Source organism: Bos indicus, chromosome 28 (genome assembly GCF_029378745.1).
Source record: "Bos indicus isolate NIAB-ARS_2022 breed Sahiwal x Tharparkar chromosome 28, NIAB-ARS_B.indTharparkar_mat_pri_1.0, whole genome shotgun sequence".
NCBI classification, from domain to species: domain Eukaryota; kingdom Metazoa; phylum Chordata; class Mammalia; order Artiodactyla; family Bovidae; genus Bos; species Bos indicus.
The window spans coordinates 33472429-33486069 of record NC_091787.1 but is presented as its reverse complement, the minus strand read 5'-3'; positions in this window follow the sequence as shown (position 1 = coordinate 33486069).

The following is a 13641-nucleotide window of genomic DNA, read 5'->3' as shown; positions in this document are numbered from 1 at the left end:
TAAGTTTGTTTTCTATGTCAGTGAGTCCATTTCTGTTTTATATACAGATTCATTTGTACTCTTTTTTTTTTAGATTCCATGTATCTGACATAGTATTCACCTTTCTTTTTCTGACTTAACTAAGTATAATATTGACTTACAAGACCTTTTAGAACTAACACCCAAAAAACATGTCCTTTTCATTATAGGGGACTGGAATGCAAAAGTAGGAAGTCAAGAAACACCTGGAGTAATGCAAATTTGGCCTGGAATACAGAATGAAGCAGGGCAAAGGAGCATAGAGTTTTGCCAAGAAAAGGCACTGGTCATAGCAAACACCCTCTTCCAGCAACACAAGAGAAGACTCTACACATGGACATCACCAGATGGTCAACACCGAAATCAGATTGATTATATTCTTTGCAGCCAAAGATGGAGAAGTTCTATACAGTTAGCAAAAACAAGACCAGGAGCTGACTGTGGCTCAGATCATGAATTTCTTATTACCAAATTCAGACTTAAATTGAAGAAAGTAGGGAAAACCACTAGACCATTCAGATATGACCTAAATCAAATCCCTTATGATTATACAGTGGAAGTGAGAAATAGATTTAAGGGACTAGATCTGATAGAGTGCCTGATGAACTATTGAATAAGGTTCATGACATTGTACAGCAGACAAGAATCAAGACCATCCCCATGGAAAAGAAATGCAAAAAAGCAAAATGGCTGTCTAGGGAGGCCTTACAAATAGCTGTGAAAAGAAGAGAAGCGAAAAGCAAAGGAGAAAAGGAAAGATACAAGCATCTGAATGCAGAGTTCCAAAGAATAGCAAGAAGAAATAAGAAAGCCTTCTTCAGTGATCAGTGCAAAGAAATAGAGGAAAACAACAGAATGGGAAAGACTAGAGATCTCTTCAAGAAAATTAGAGATACCAAGGGAACATTTCATGCAAAGATGGGCTCGATAAAGGACAGAAATGGTATGGACCTAACAGAAGCAGAAGATATTAAGAAGAGGTGGCAAGAATACACAGAAGAACTGTACAAAAAAGATCTTCATGACCAAGATAATCACGATGGTATGATCACTCACCTAGAGCCAGACATCCTGGAATGTGAAGTCAAGTGGGCCTTAGAAAGCATCACTATGAACAAAGCTAGTGGAGGTGATGGAATTCCAGTTGAGCTATTTCAAATCCTGAAAGATGATGCTGTGAAAGTGCTGCACTCAATATGCCAGCAAATTTGAAAACTCAGCAGTGGCCACAGGACTGGAAAAGGTCAGTTTTCATTCCAATCCCAAAGAAAGGCAATGCCAAAGAATGCTCAAACTACTGCACAATTGCACTCATCTCACACGCTAGTAAAGTCATGCTCAAAATTCTCCAAGCCAGGCTTCAGCAATACGTGAACCGTGAACTTCCAGATGTTCAAGCTGGTTTTAGAAAAGGCAGAGGAACCAGAGATCAAATTGCCAACATCTGCTGGATCATCAAAAAAGCAAGAGAGTTCCAGAAAAACATCTATTTCTGTTTTATTAACTATGCCAAAGCCTTTGACTGTGTGGATCACAATAAACTGTGGGAAATTCTGAAAGAGATGGGAATACCAGACCACCTGATCTGCCTCTTGAGAAATCTGTATGCAGGTCAGGAAGCAACAGTTAGAACTGGACATGGAACAACAGACTGGTTCCAAATAGGAAAAGGAGTACGTCAAGGCTGTATATTGTCCCCCTGCTTATTTAACTTATATGCAGAGTACATCATGAGAAACGCTAGACTGGAAGAAACACAAGCTGGAATCAAGATTGCCGGGAGGCATATCAATAACCTCAGATATGCAGATGACACTACCCTTATGGCAGAAAGTGAAGAGGAACTCAAAAGCCTCTTGATGAAAGTGAAAGTGGAGAGTGAAAAAGTTGGCTTAAAGCTCAACATTCAGAAGACGAAGATCATGGCATCCGGTCCCATCACTTCATGGGAAATAGATGGGGAAACAGTGGAAACACTGTCAGACTTTATTTTTCTGGGTTCCGAAATCACTGCAGATGGTGACTGCAGCCATGAAATAAAAAGACGCTTACTCCTTGTAAGGAAAGTTATGACCAACCTAGATAGCATATTCAAAAGCAGAAACATTACTTTGCCAACAAAGGTCTGTCTAGTCAAGGCTATGGTTTTTCCTGTGGTCATGTATGGATGTGAGAGTCGGCCTGTGAGGAAGGCTGAGTGCTGAAGAATTGATGCTTTTGAACTGTGGTGTTGGAGAAGACTCTTGAGAGTCCCTTGGACTGCAAGGACATCCAACCAGTCCATCTTAAAGGAGATCAGCCCCGGGATTTCTTTGGAAGGAATGATGCTAAAGCTGAAACTCCAGTACTTTGGCCACCTCATGCATAGAGTTGACTCATTGGAAAAGACCCTGATGCTGGGAGGGACTGGGGGCAAGAGGAGAAGGGGATGACAGAGGATGAGATGGCTGGATGGCATCACTGACTCTATGGACGTGAGTCTGAGTGTACTCCGGGAGTTGGTGATGGACAGGGAGGCCTGGCGTGCTGCGATTCATGGGGTCGCAAAGAGTCGGACACAACTGAGCGACTGAACTGAACTGAATATTCTATAGGTCCATCCATGTTCCCACGAATGACAGTATTTCATTCTTTTTATGGCCGAGTAATATTCTATTGTATAATATTAATATAATATTTCATTATATATACTATGTTTATATAGTATATATCTTTTTCTTAAGCCACTTGTCTGTTGGTGGCACTTAGGTTGCCTCTATGTCTTGGCTATTAAACTTAGTGCTGCTGTGAACATTAGGGTTCAGGTGCCTTTTTGAATTAGAATTTGTCTTTTCTACCCAAGAGTGGGATTGCTGGATCATCTGGCAGCTCTATTTCTAATTTTTAAAGAAACCTCCCCCCTGTTCTCCATAGTGGCTGTACTAATTTACATTCCTACCAGCAGTGAATGAGGGTTCCCTGTTCTCCACATCCTCTGGAGCATTTATTATTTGCAGACTTTTGATGGTGGCCATTCTGACCAGTGTGAGATGATAGGTCATTGCAGGTTTCATTTGCATTTCCAGGCGGCTCTTTTAAGGACCGTGTTCCCATATTCCTAGAGTTGGGAACTCACTGTAGAGACAGTTACACCTGGAGCTTCTACTCCCCAGTGAAATGTTCCTGACATTGTGGAGAGAATTCACCAGTCCTTGGTGATGATATCTGATCCCAGGTGGCCCTTAGAAGCAACTCTAATTCCCACTGTCTTCTAACCAGGTGAACCAAATCCCACGGATGAACCAAATCCCGTGGATAAACCAAATCCCCTGACCTGCTGCTCCCTGGGATGGGCATACAAATCATCTCCATCATAACCCCCAGGTCACTTTTCTTTGGTACAACATAGTCTTGTTCGAAAACACAGCTGAGATATGAGTACAGACCTCAAGCTGGCTCTAAGAATTTATTCATACTTTCACCCTCCAGAATAGACCACTTCCACTATTTTCTTCTGTTGAGATGATGCAAGTGTTGTATCTCTGCATTTGGGAAGGCAAGTCTGATGGCAGCAGGTCCCTGTATATGGGGTCTTGGTTTCTCACACAGGTGACCATTCTCCCATTCACACCCCAGGGAACCATTCTCCATCCTCAACACTGCTGGCACCGTGGACCAGATAATTCTTTGTTGTTGGAGACTGTTCCTTGTTTCAAGTATGTTTAGCAGCCCTGGGTTTTACCTACTGGATGCCAGGAGCAACACCCCTCCCCACCAGATGTGACAAGCGAAAGTGCTCCAGTGATGCCAGCCTGCTCAGGATTCCCAGCACATGTCACCCCACCTGCGTCTGGGTCTTTGCTCATGTTCCTACCATCAGGGATGCTTCTCTCCTCCCCAGAAGAGGAGACACCTGATTCTCTTGGCACTGGAATGTTCCCTTCCCTCCCTCTCCCACCAGTATTCCCTCTGAATGGTTCTACAGTAGCTTTGACCGTGTTAGAGTGGTCATTGCTTGCTCATCTGTCTTCAGCTCCTAGGGATCTATGACAGGGTCCTAGTCTAGTTTGTAGACCCCACGGCCAGCAGAGTACCTAGCACATGTACTCTGAGTACAAGCCATGTAGCCAACAGCCGACTACGGAGTGTATCCTTGCTTGAGGGCTGGCACACCCTGGTCACTTAGGATGGTCACACATGAATTGGCCCTGATCTTTTCAAGTTGATTAAATAGCTTTCAGTACTATTTCTTGGGGGTGGGGGGGGGCAGTCCATATAATAACATTTTATTCTACTCTCTCTGAGGCAGTTCCTTTTTAAAAAATAAATTAAAAAAATTATTTACTTGTTTACTTATGGCTGTGTTGGGTCTTTGCTGCTGTGCAGGCTTCTCCAGTTGCTGAGAGTAGGGGCTACTCTCTAGCTGTGTTGTGGTATATCATTGTGGTGGCTACTCTTGTTGCAGAGCATGGGCTGTAGAGCACAGCTCAGTAGCTGTGGTGCATGGGCTCACTTGCCCCATGGTCATGCCCCACGACCAGGATCCCCTGGTCAATCCCAGACCAGGGACTGAACCCATGTCCCCTGCATTGGCAGGCAGATTCTTTACCACTGGACCACCAGGGAAGTCCTGAGGCAGTTCTTAACCCTCTTAATTCATGCAGTGTATACATCCTGAATGCACTTTAGGGGGCTGCAGAGTCACTAAAAGTTTTGTGTAGATGCATGAATAGACATTGATTTTTTTTCCATCCCTGGGGGCGGGATACCATAGGTTTCATCAATTTTCCAGATGTAGCCATGAGTTTAAAACTGTTAAGGATAATTATTTTAGTCGAATAACCTAGAGCTAACTATCTAAATATCCACTACTGGCTTGGGGGTTGTGGGGGACACAGGGAGGCACTAGACTCAGACCAGCTGTGAAGCAATAAAAGATGACTTCAGGGCTAAACTGCACAGCACAGATTATCAGTGCAAAGGGGTCCTAGACAGGAGGACCAGTTACAAGGCCAAGTGTCTGCGGAAGACCCTGGGAGGGCCCGTATGCTGTAGGATTGTTGGCTTTCAAGCTCTTTGTTCCAAAACTTGTAGTGACTATGAAGAAAACTGGCCAGTTATCATTATTGGTGATAGCTTCTTTAAAATCAATTCATATGTATCTTGAGAACCTGATCTATACAAAGTTCTGTGCCTATTGCCTGGAGAAAAAGTGCAGCTCTTTAGAGGAAAAAAAGCTTGGTTCCCTATTGGCTCATCTGCGTAGGAGTTTGGGGCTTTGGACAAACACTTGGCCTCTGAGTCTCAGAATTCCATTTGTAAAATAATAAAATCTCCTCTTGTGGAACCCATCCTTATGTCAGGCTCCTTCCACTGAGAAATACCCTTCCCTACATCGGTCATGAGGTTTGAATTGGGGGTTTTCACTGTAACACCCCACACCCCAGGCCAGGCAGACATGTGATACTTGTTGCATCACAGTCATCTGTCCTCCTGAGCTCACTGGTGGGAGTGTGGCTGTGACTCAAACTTTGCCAGCTGAAGCCCTTCCCTGGGGTTTTTCCAGTGCGAGAGCCATCTCTGTCCACTTGGGCCAATTTAAATTGAGGTGGTTTTCTGTAACCCAAATGGTATTAATTGTAACAAAGTACCTACATTGTGAGATTTATCAAAGTAGAAATTATATGGAGCAATTAAGGTACTACATATTAAAAATATACATGGAAAAACAACAGACAGTAATGTTGCAATCAAAGAAGGATCTCTGTGTAGCCCATGTTTGAATCTGGGCTCCCAAAATGTGTTAGGCAGCCTCTTCCTTTGTGTCTTTACTCACACAGTTTCTCTGCTTGCAATGGCTACCCCTCTTTACCCACCAATAAACTTATGTCAGTTCTACTTATTCTTTTTTTTTTATTAAAATTTTTAAATTTATTTACTTTTAGCTGCATCCGGTCTTAGTTACAGCACAGCACGTGGGCTCTTGTCGTTTCAGTGTGCGAGCTCTCCAGTTGTGGCACTTGGGCTCACTGCTCTGCAGCTTGTGGGATCTTAGTTTCCCTGACCAGGGATCAAACCTGTGTCTCCTGCATTGGAAGGTGGATTCTTAATCACTGGACCACCAAGGGAGTCCCAGCTGACCTTATTCTCATCTAAAAGCCTATTTTGTCTGATAATAAACAGCCAACTGCTTTCTGTTGGTTAGAATGTGTCTGCTGCAGCTCTCCCCTGTCCTTTACTTTCATCTTTTCTGAATCTTCAAGTTATAGATGTGTTTCTGGGAAATAGCACATTCCTAAATAATTTCAACCCAGTCAGGTGATCTTGTCTTTTAATTGGTTGGTTGAATCTATTTACCGTTATCGTAGTTTTAGATGTTTGAATGTTGTTGTTGTTCAGTCGCTAAGTCATGTCCAACTCTTTGTGACCCCGTGGACTGCTGCACAGCAGGCTTCCCTGTCCTTCACTGTCTCTCAGAGTTTGCTCAAACTCATGTTCATTGAGTCGGTGATGCCATCCTATCATCTCATTTTCTGTTGCCTGCTTCTCCTCCTACCCTCACTCTTTCCCAGCATCAGGGTCTTTTCCAGTGGTCAGCTCTTTGCATCAGGTGGCCGAAGTATTGAAGTTTCAGCTTCAGCATCAGTCCTTCCAATGAATATTCAGGGTTGATTTCCTTTAGGATTGACTGGTTTGATCTCCTTGCAGTCCCAGAGACTCTCAAGGGTCTTCTCCAGCACCACAATTTGAAAGAATCAATTTTTCAGTACTCAGCCTTCCTTATGGTCCAACTCTCACATTCGTATATGACTTCTGGAAAAATTGTAACTGATTATTCAGACCTTTGTCAGCAAAGTAATGTCTCTGCTTTTTAATATGCTGTCTAGGTTGGTCATAGCTTTTCTTCCAAGGAGCAAGTGTCTTTTAATTTCATGGCTGCAGCCGCTATCTGCAGTGATTTTGGAGCCCAAGAAAATAAAACCTGTCAGTGCCTCCACTTTTTCCCCTTCTATTTGCCATGAAGTGATGGGACCAGATGCCATGATCTTAGTTCTTTAATGTTGAGTTTCAAGGCAGCTTTTTCAGACTTCTCTTCACCCTCATCAAGAGGCTCTGTTTGAACACATTCTATCATTTTCTTTTTTCTTTTTTCATTTTCTTTTATTATTTCTGTTTGTCCTACTTCATGCTGCTCCCCGCCCCCCTGCACCCGCCACTGTTCCCTTTTCTGTTTTTGACTTTCACACCTCTTTGATTTGGGAGCAATCCATTCCATTTTTATTCTTTCAGCTCCTAAAATTTTAACGTACTCACCTGACATAATCTCTAACCCTCTTACAGACAGTTTAAGAATTGTGCTGTGCCTAACGCTGATGCACACGCTGCCCAGCATGCTACTGAATCTGGTGTTTTGGTTCCAGCCTGTTTGGTCCGTCCCAAATCGGTCATTAATATTGTGGTCAGTGTTTCTTCCTCATTCCTCCCTTCTGCATTCCATTTCTTGCCCATCCTTCAGAAATTCTTCCGGGGAGACACTGTTGGTGACAGATGCTTTCAGTTTTCATTTGTCTAAAACCCTTTTATTTCAGCCTCACAGTTGAGCTGCCATGTAGATGTGCATTGAGTTCTAGGTTGACAGTCATTTTCACGCAGCCCCCTGAAGCCCTTCCATTGTTCTGCTGATCCTGGGCTCAGTTTTGCTGTTGAGAGGTCCACTGATTGTCATTCCTCTGTAGCTAAGTTCTCTTTTCTTGCTTGTTGCTTTTCATATTTTACTCTGTGACACTGGTGAATTATGGTTTCGCTACAGAGCATCTCTAGCTGGGTTTTTTATTTATCCTGCCTAGAACATGGGCTACCTGATTTATGAAGTCTTGTTTTCCATTAATCCTCAGTCATTATCTCTTTGCGTCTTCTCTCTCATCATTCTCCATGATCATTTTCTGGAATTCTCATTAGATATCCATGAGAGAAATTCGCCTTTTATCTGCTCTGTCTGCCATGCCAATGCACTTATTTCTATCTTTTTCTTTTGTAAACTGGCTGTTCTTCTCAGATCTACTTTTATTTGCCTAGCTCTTACAGTCCCACTGAGTCTAATTGCTATTTATCCTACTCAGTGAGTTTAAAAATTTTAGTGTCTATTAAATCTTTCTCCAGAAGTTTTTTTTGGTTCTTTTCCAGATCCGCTTGGCTTTTGTTCCACTGCATTCCCCTCCCCCCATTTTTCTATTTCTTTCTTTTATACATTTAAATAATTTAAAGTTACTAATTTTATATTCTCTCTGATATTATTCATTTACCAGAAGTTCTTGGCAGCCCTAGCTGATTTTGCTTTCCTTTTATCTATTGACATTTGCTCCTGATGCAGTGGTTTTCCATGGGCTTTGAAATTTTGGATTGTGAGTGAAGCTTTATCTTCGGAAAGTGAAGCTTTATCTTCAGAAAGCTTTCCCCATCTTGAGTTGAGGATATGTATCTTCTCTTCCAAGTTTTTTATTCTTGTCAGTTAATATACTTTAATGTGTATATTGGGCTTCCCTGGTGGCTCAGCTGTACAGAATCTGCCTGCCAATTCAAGAGACTTGGGTTCAGTCCCTGAGTCAGAAAGATCCCCTAGAGAAAGAAAAGGCAACCCATTGCCGATACAGTCCATGGGATTTCCAGGGTTGCAAAGAGTTGGACACGACTTACTGACTAAACAACAATAACGACCACAGTATGTGTATTAGATGCTCAACCATCTTTATTGATGGTACGGACAACCTACAAAAAGATAAATAAATCTCATTACCCTCCACCTTTTATTGGAAAGGGATTTATTTCTCTACCTCTTTCCCTCTAAGCATTTTTGCTTATGAGTCTGAGATTTTTTTTTTTACTATGGTTGAGACATACATTCTTGGGACAAGAGAATGCAGCTCTTGTCTCTCAGAAGAAGAGACACAGGCAGATGTTCTGGAAAGGGGGGAAAGAGGATGGAAGAGTCCTTCAGTCACAGGAGGAGAGACAATATCAAGCAGCGTCAAAGAGGAGTGAACAAGACCACCATCATCTCCGGGTTGAGAGAGGGGAGCAAACACGAGGATAATGTGGTAAGGGACCAGAGGGCTTGGGGGGGGCAGCTCATGGTGTGGAGGCTAGAGACTCGGAGAAGGTGGGAAGAGGTATGATATCGCCACCTTTCCACTTTTATTAATGATGACAGAGGACAGCAGAAGGCCAAGACTTACCGTGTGCCAGGGACTGTGCTAACAGCTTTGTCTGGATTCTTTCCTTTGATCCTCATAACGTCTCATTGAGGGCGCACTTCTATTCTCCCTAATATACAGATGAGGACACTGCCATTGAAGAAGCTGAGAAATGTAACCCATACCCCACAGCCAGAGAGAGGAGCGGAGCTGAAATGTGACCCAGCTGTATGCTGCGCCAGAACCGAACATGGGTTGCCATGCCCTTCTCCAGGGAATCTTCCCAACCCAGGGACTGAACTCAGGTCTCCTGCGTTGCAGGCAGATTCTTTAGCATCTGAGCCGCCAGGGAAAGCCACATGGCATGTGGTGGGTGCTTAGTAAATACTTGCCTAGTAAGCAACTCATGTTTTTTTCCTTTGTAGAGTTGAGGAGCTGAGCCTTGGAGTGGTGGAATAGCTGTGTTAGGGTGAGGTGCTCTCCTTCCCTTCTCCTCCCTGGGCTTTAAAGTCGTCACCGGGAGGGACCAGCACCCTGGGCACTTTCTCGGGTGAGGAGGCTGGGCTGGGGGAGATTTTCGAGAAGCATGTCATCCTGCCGGCTGATACAATGACGAGGAAGGAGTTGCTGCCTGAACACTCCCTAGGCAGGGTGACAGTTTTTAGGTATCAATCATGCTGAGTCCCATTATTATCATCCCCATCTCAGTGATGAGAAGAGACCACATAAGGGAGGGATTCCTCCCTTGTCCCCACCTCCTGCACACATAGCCCAGGCTCACCTTCAACCACTGCAGAACCTGAGACTTGGTAGGGTTGGAATGTCCAAGCTGTGGGCTTTCCTCTGGCCTGTGCTTTGCAGGTAGACCCAGCACCTCAAGTATTTATTCTCCTGGGAAAGGAGAAAACCCAGAGTGACAGGCATTGGGAGGGTGGGGAGTGGTGGGAATGTTCACTGCCAGGATTTCACCACCAAGATTTTGTGCCTTTCCTTTATAAAGGGAATAACTTCTTACTGCAGAAGTCTGGGAGCCCCCTTATTCTACGGCTGCAGGCTGCCTGTGAGTGGAGCACCCAGCAGAGGCCACTGACCCGGCAGCGGCGTGTCTGTCTTCCTTGGGTCTCTGGTCTCCTCATTGTCCTCCCTTTGCCTCCCTCTTCCTGCCTTTCTCTCTCTCTCTCTGTTGCTGTCTCTCCCTCCTTAACTTTTCCTGTCATTTCTTCCCTCTCCTTCTCTGCTCTCCCGATCCCTCCCCCCGGGACGCGCACTTTGCTTTCTGTGAACTTTTCTATCGCTCCTTCTACCTCCCAACGCTCTCTCTCTCCAAAGGCACAGCATGACACCCCATTCCACCTCCTCCCTCACCCCACCATGCCTGAGAAGGTCCTGGCTTGCCTGCAGCCTCAGGGCTCATCCCACAGAGGCTCTTCAAAGCTCCTTGAGCTTACAGTTCATGAAAAGCATCCTGGCTCCAGGGAGAGGCCGAAAAGCTGGGCAGCCAGGTACACCTGCTGAGTTTAAAGTTCCTCACTGGAGAGTGTTTCCTGGGGTACCTGGGATGCCCGGCCCCTGTAGGGTGCCCAGAGGCCCCGATGCTGTGGGGACAAACTCCTGGGTTGCCTACCGTCAGCCCCCGGGGACTTCTGAGGTCCTCTGTGCTCACCCACTGTGGGGACCCCCCTAGCCGTGGGCTCCCAATGCGACAAAGAGCCCCATGGGGCTCAGAGACCCAGATCAGCATTTTAAAGAAAGGTCAGCCAGAAGGGATTGCTGAGACCTGCTGGGAGCAGAGGGGATGATGGCTAGGGAAGTTCGCCAGCCCCAGGCCCCCAGCAGGCCCATCTGCTGCCCAGGTGGCATTTGAGAGGTCAGGAAAGGCACAGATAAGAAAGGGGGAGACTTGGACTCCAACTTCAGCTCAGATGCCAGTGAATGAAGATCCAGGCAGGTTACATAATATCTCCAAGACTCACAGTCCTCCATTTCAAAAGAAAAAGTCAGAGAAAATGGTCTCTAGAATCCTTCCAGCTCTGGCGTTAGGATGGTCCCAGGAGAGGGCTGAGGGCTGAGTGACCTTGAGGCTGCTGTTGTCCACTGATCCCAGGAAGGCCTTGGAACAAATACCAGCGGTGTGTGACTCTGGATGAGGTGGATACGTGACCTTTTGAGCCTCAGTTTCCCCATCTGTGTAGTAAAGTAACACTTACTTATGGGATCCTGTTGGAATTAAAACAAGAGGGAAAGGCCAGGGTTTCTCAAAGGATAAGCCATATGGCCCCAGGCAGTACCTAGGCTGACTTTAGCTCATCTTCATCCTGGCACTCAGTGACAAAGTCAGGCCCTGCTCAATCCTTTCTCAAACCCAGTTGCCACAGAGACAGTCAGCATGACTGTAACACATCTCTATCACTCACCAATTTCTCCTTTAATCAAAGGAAGTCCAGGCCTCGGGGTAAGGGCTGGCTGTTGAGAATATCAAGTTCTGATTTGATAACATCGTTTTTATTTATTATGTCTGTTTTTACACTTTCCTTCTATTTATTCTTTATCTCCATGTTCGTATTTTATCTTATTTAAAAATTTTTTATTTCTTATTTTATTTGTCTTCTGCCCATAGTAATGCTGGTTTTCCACGAAGGTCATAGAATATCCTCTTGATATAAATTTGAGTAAGTAAATGCAGTCTCTTGGAGACAAACATTAAGTAGTAGTAAAGGCAGTGCGATGCTCTGGTGTAAGCTGTGTAGGTGATCTAAGAGTTGGGGGAAACGTTTGCATAAACCTAGCAACATGTCAAGTGCTTCCTGTGGTCCCTGACCTCTTTGGTATATTTGTTGTTGTTTTGTTGCTAAATTGTGTCTGACTCTTTGGCGACCCCATGAACGATAAGCTCACCAGGCTCCTCTGTCCAGGGGATTTCCCAGTGGGTAATCATGACTGTTACTGCCCTCAAAGGAAGGGCCTGTGCTGCCACACGCCATTTCTCTGCCTGCCACCTCGGCTCCCAAGTTGTGCTGATGACACCTGTGTCCTTGCAGCAAGCCCTGCGGGCAGTGCAGGGATAAATCCTGTTCAGTCTTCAGATTAGTTCTGACTCAAATGGTCTCTCCCATTGAGTTTAATGGGAAGTCTTTCCAATGGGCCCCCAGATTATGAAACCATTGAATGTCTACACTAGTGAGAAAGGGGTTGGAATTCCCATCGGAGCCACTGTACTTTGTTAAACAGAGTATGTTTAACACCACCACCCTTATGGCAGAAAGTGAAGAGGAACTAAAAAGCTTCCTGATGAGAGTGAAAGAGGAGAGTGAAAAAGTTGGCCTAAGGCTCAACATTCAGAAAACGAAGATCATGGCATCTGGTCCCATCACTTCATGGCAAATAGATGGGGAAACAGTGGAAACAGTGTCAGACTTTATTTTTTTGGCCTCCAAAATCACCGCAGATGGTGATGCAGCCATGAAATTAAAAGACACTTACTCTTTGGGAGGAAAGTTACGACCAACCTAGATAGCATATTAAAAAGCAGAGATATTACTTTGCCAACAAAGGTCCATCTAGTCAAGGCTATGGTTTTTCCAGTGGTCATGTATGGATGTGAGATTTGGACTGTGAAGAAAGCTTAATGCTGAAGAATTGATGCTTTTGAACTGTGGTATTGGAGAAGACTCTTGACAGTCCCTTCAACTGCAAGGAGATCCAACTGGTCCATTCTAAAGGAGATCAGTCCTGGGTGTTCATTGAAAAGACTGATGCTAAAGCAGAAACTCCAATACTCTGGCCACCTCATGCAAAGAGTTGACTCATTGGAAAAGACTCTGATGCTGGGAGGGATTGGGGGCAGGAGGAGAAGGGGACAACAGAGGATGAGATGGCTGGATGGCATCACTGACTCGATGGATATGAGTTTGAGTGAACTCTGGGAGTTGGTGATGGACAGGGAGGCCTGGTGTGCTGTGATTCATGGGGTCGCAAAGAGTCGGACATGACTGAGCGACTGAACTGAACTGAAACAGAGTATGTATTACCTTATGAAGTAAAAGCCACTTATGCATAGCCACCAGTGTGTCTCAGTATAGTGTCACCAAGACAGATCTTCAGAGAAGAGTCAAGAGCAAGTGAAAACAAAAGCTGCAAGTCCATGACTATCCATCACCCAGGAAGTTCCCAAGATGATTAGGGCAGCTTGTGTGTTAACTTTGTTCAACTCACAGATTTCTATTCTGTTACAAGAAGGGAAGAACAAAATGAAATTTATATAGAAGCCAAGGGGTGTTTCTTTAAACCTCCCATCCAGCATAGTGCCTTGCAGGAGATATATTTAACACAGCATCCTGGGGCTCCCTGGGGCTTTCTGAATGCAAAGATTTAGCCATGTGCCTGGGATTATCTGCCTCTAACAGTCTGGTCTTTCACACCTGCATAGTGTAAGATATCTTTCTAGAAGTATCTG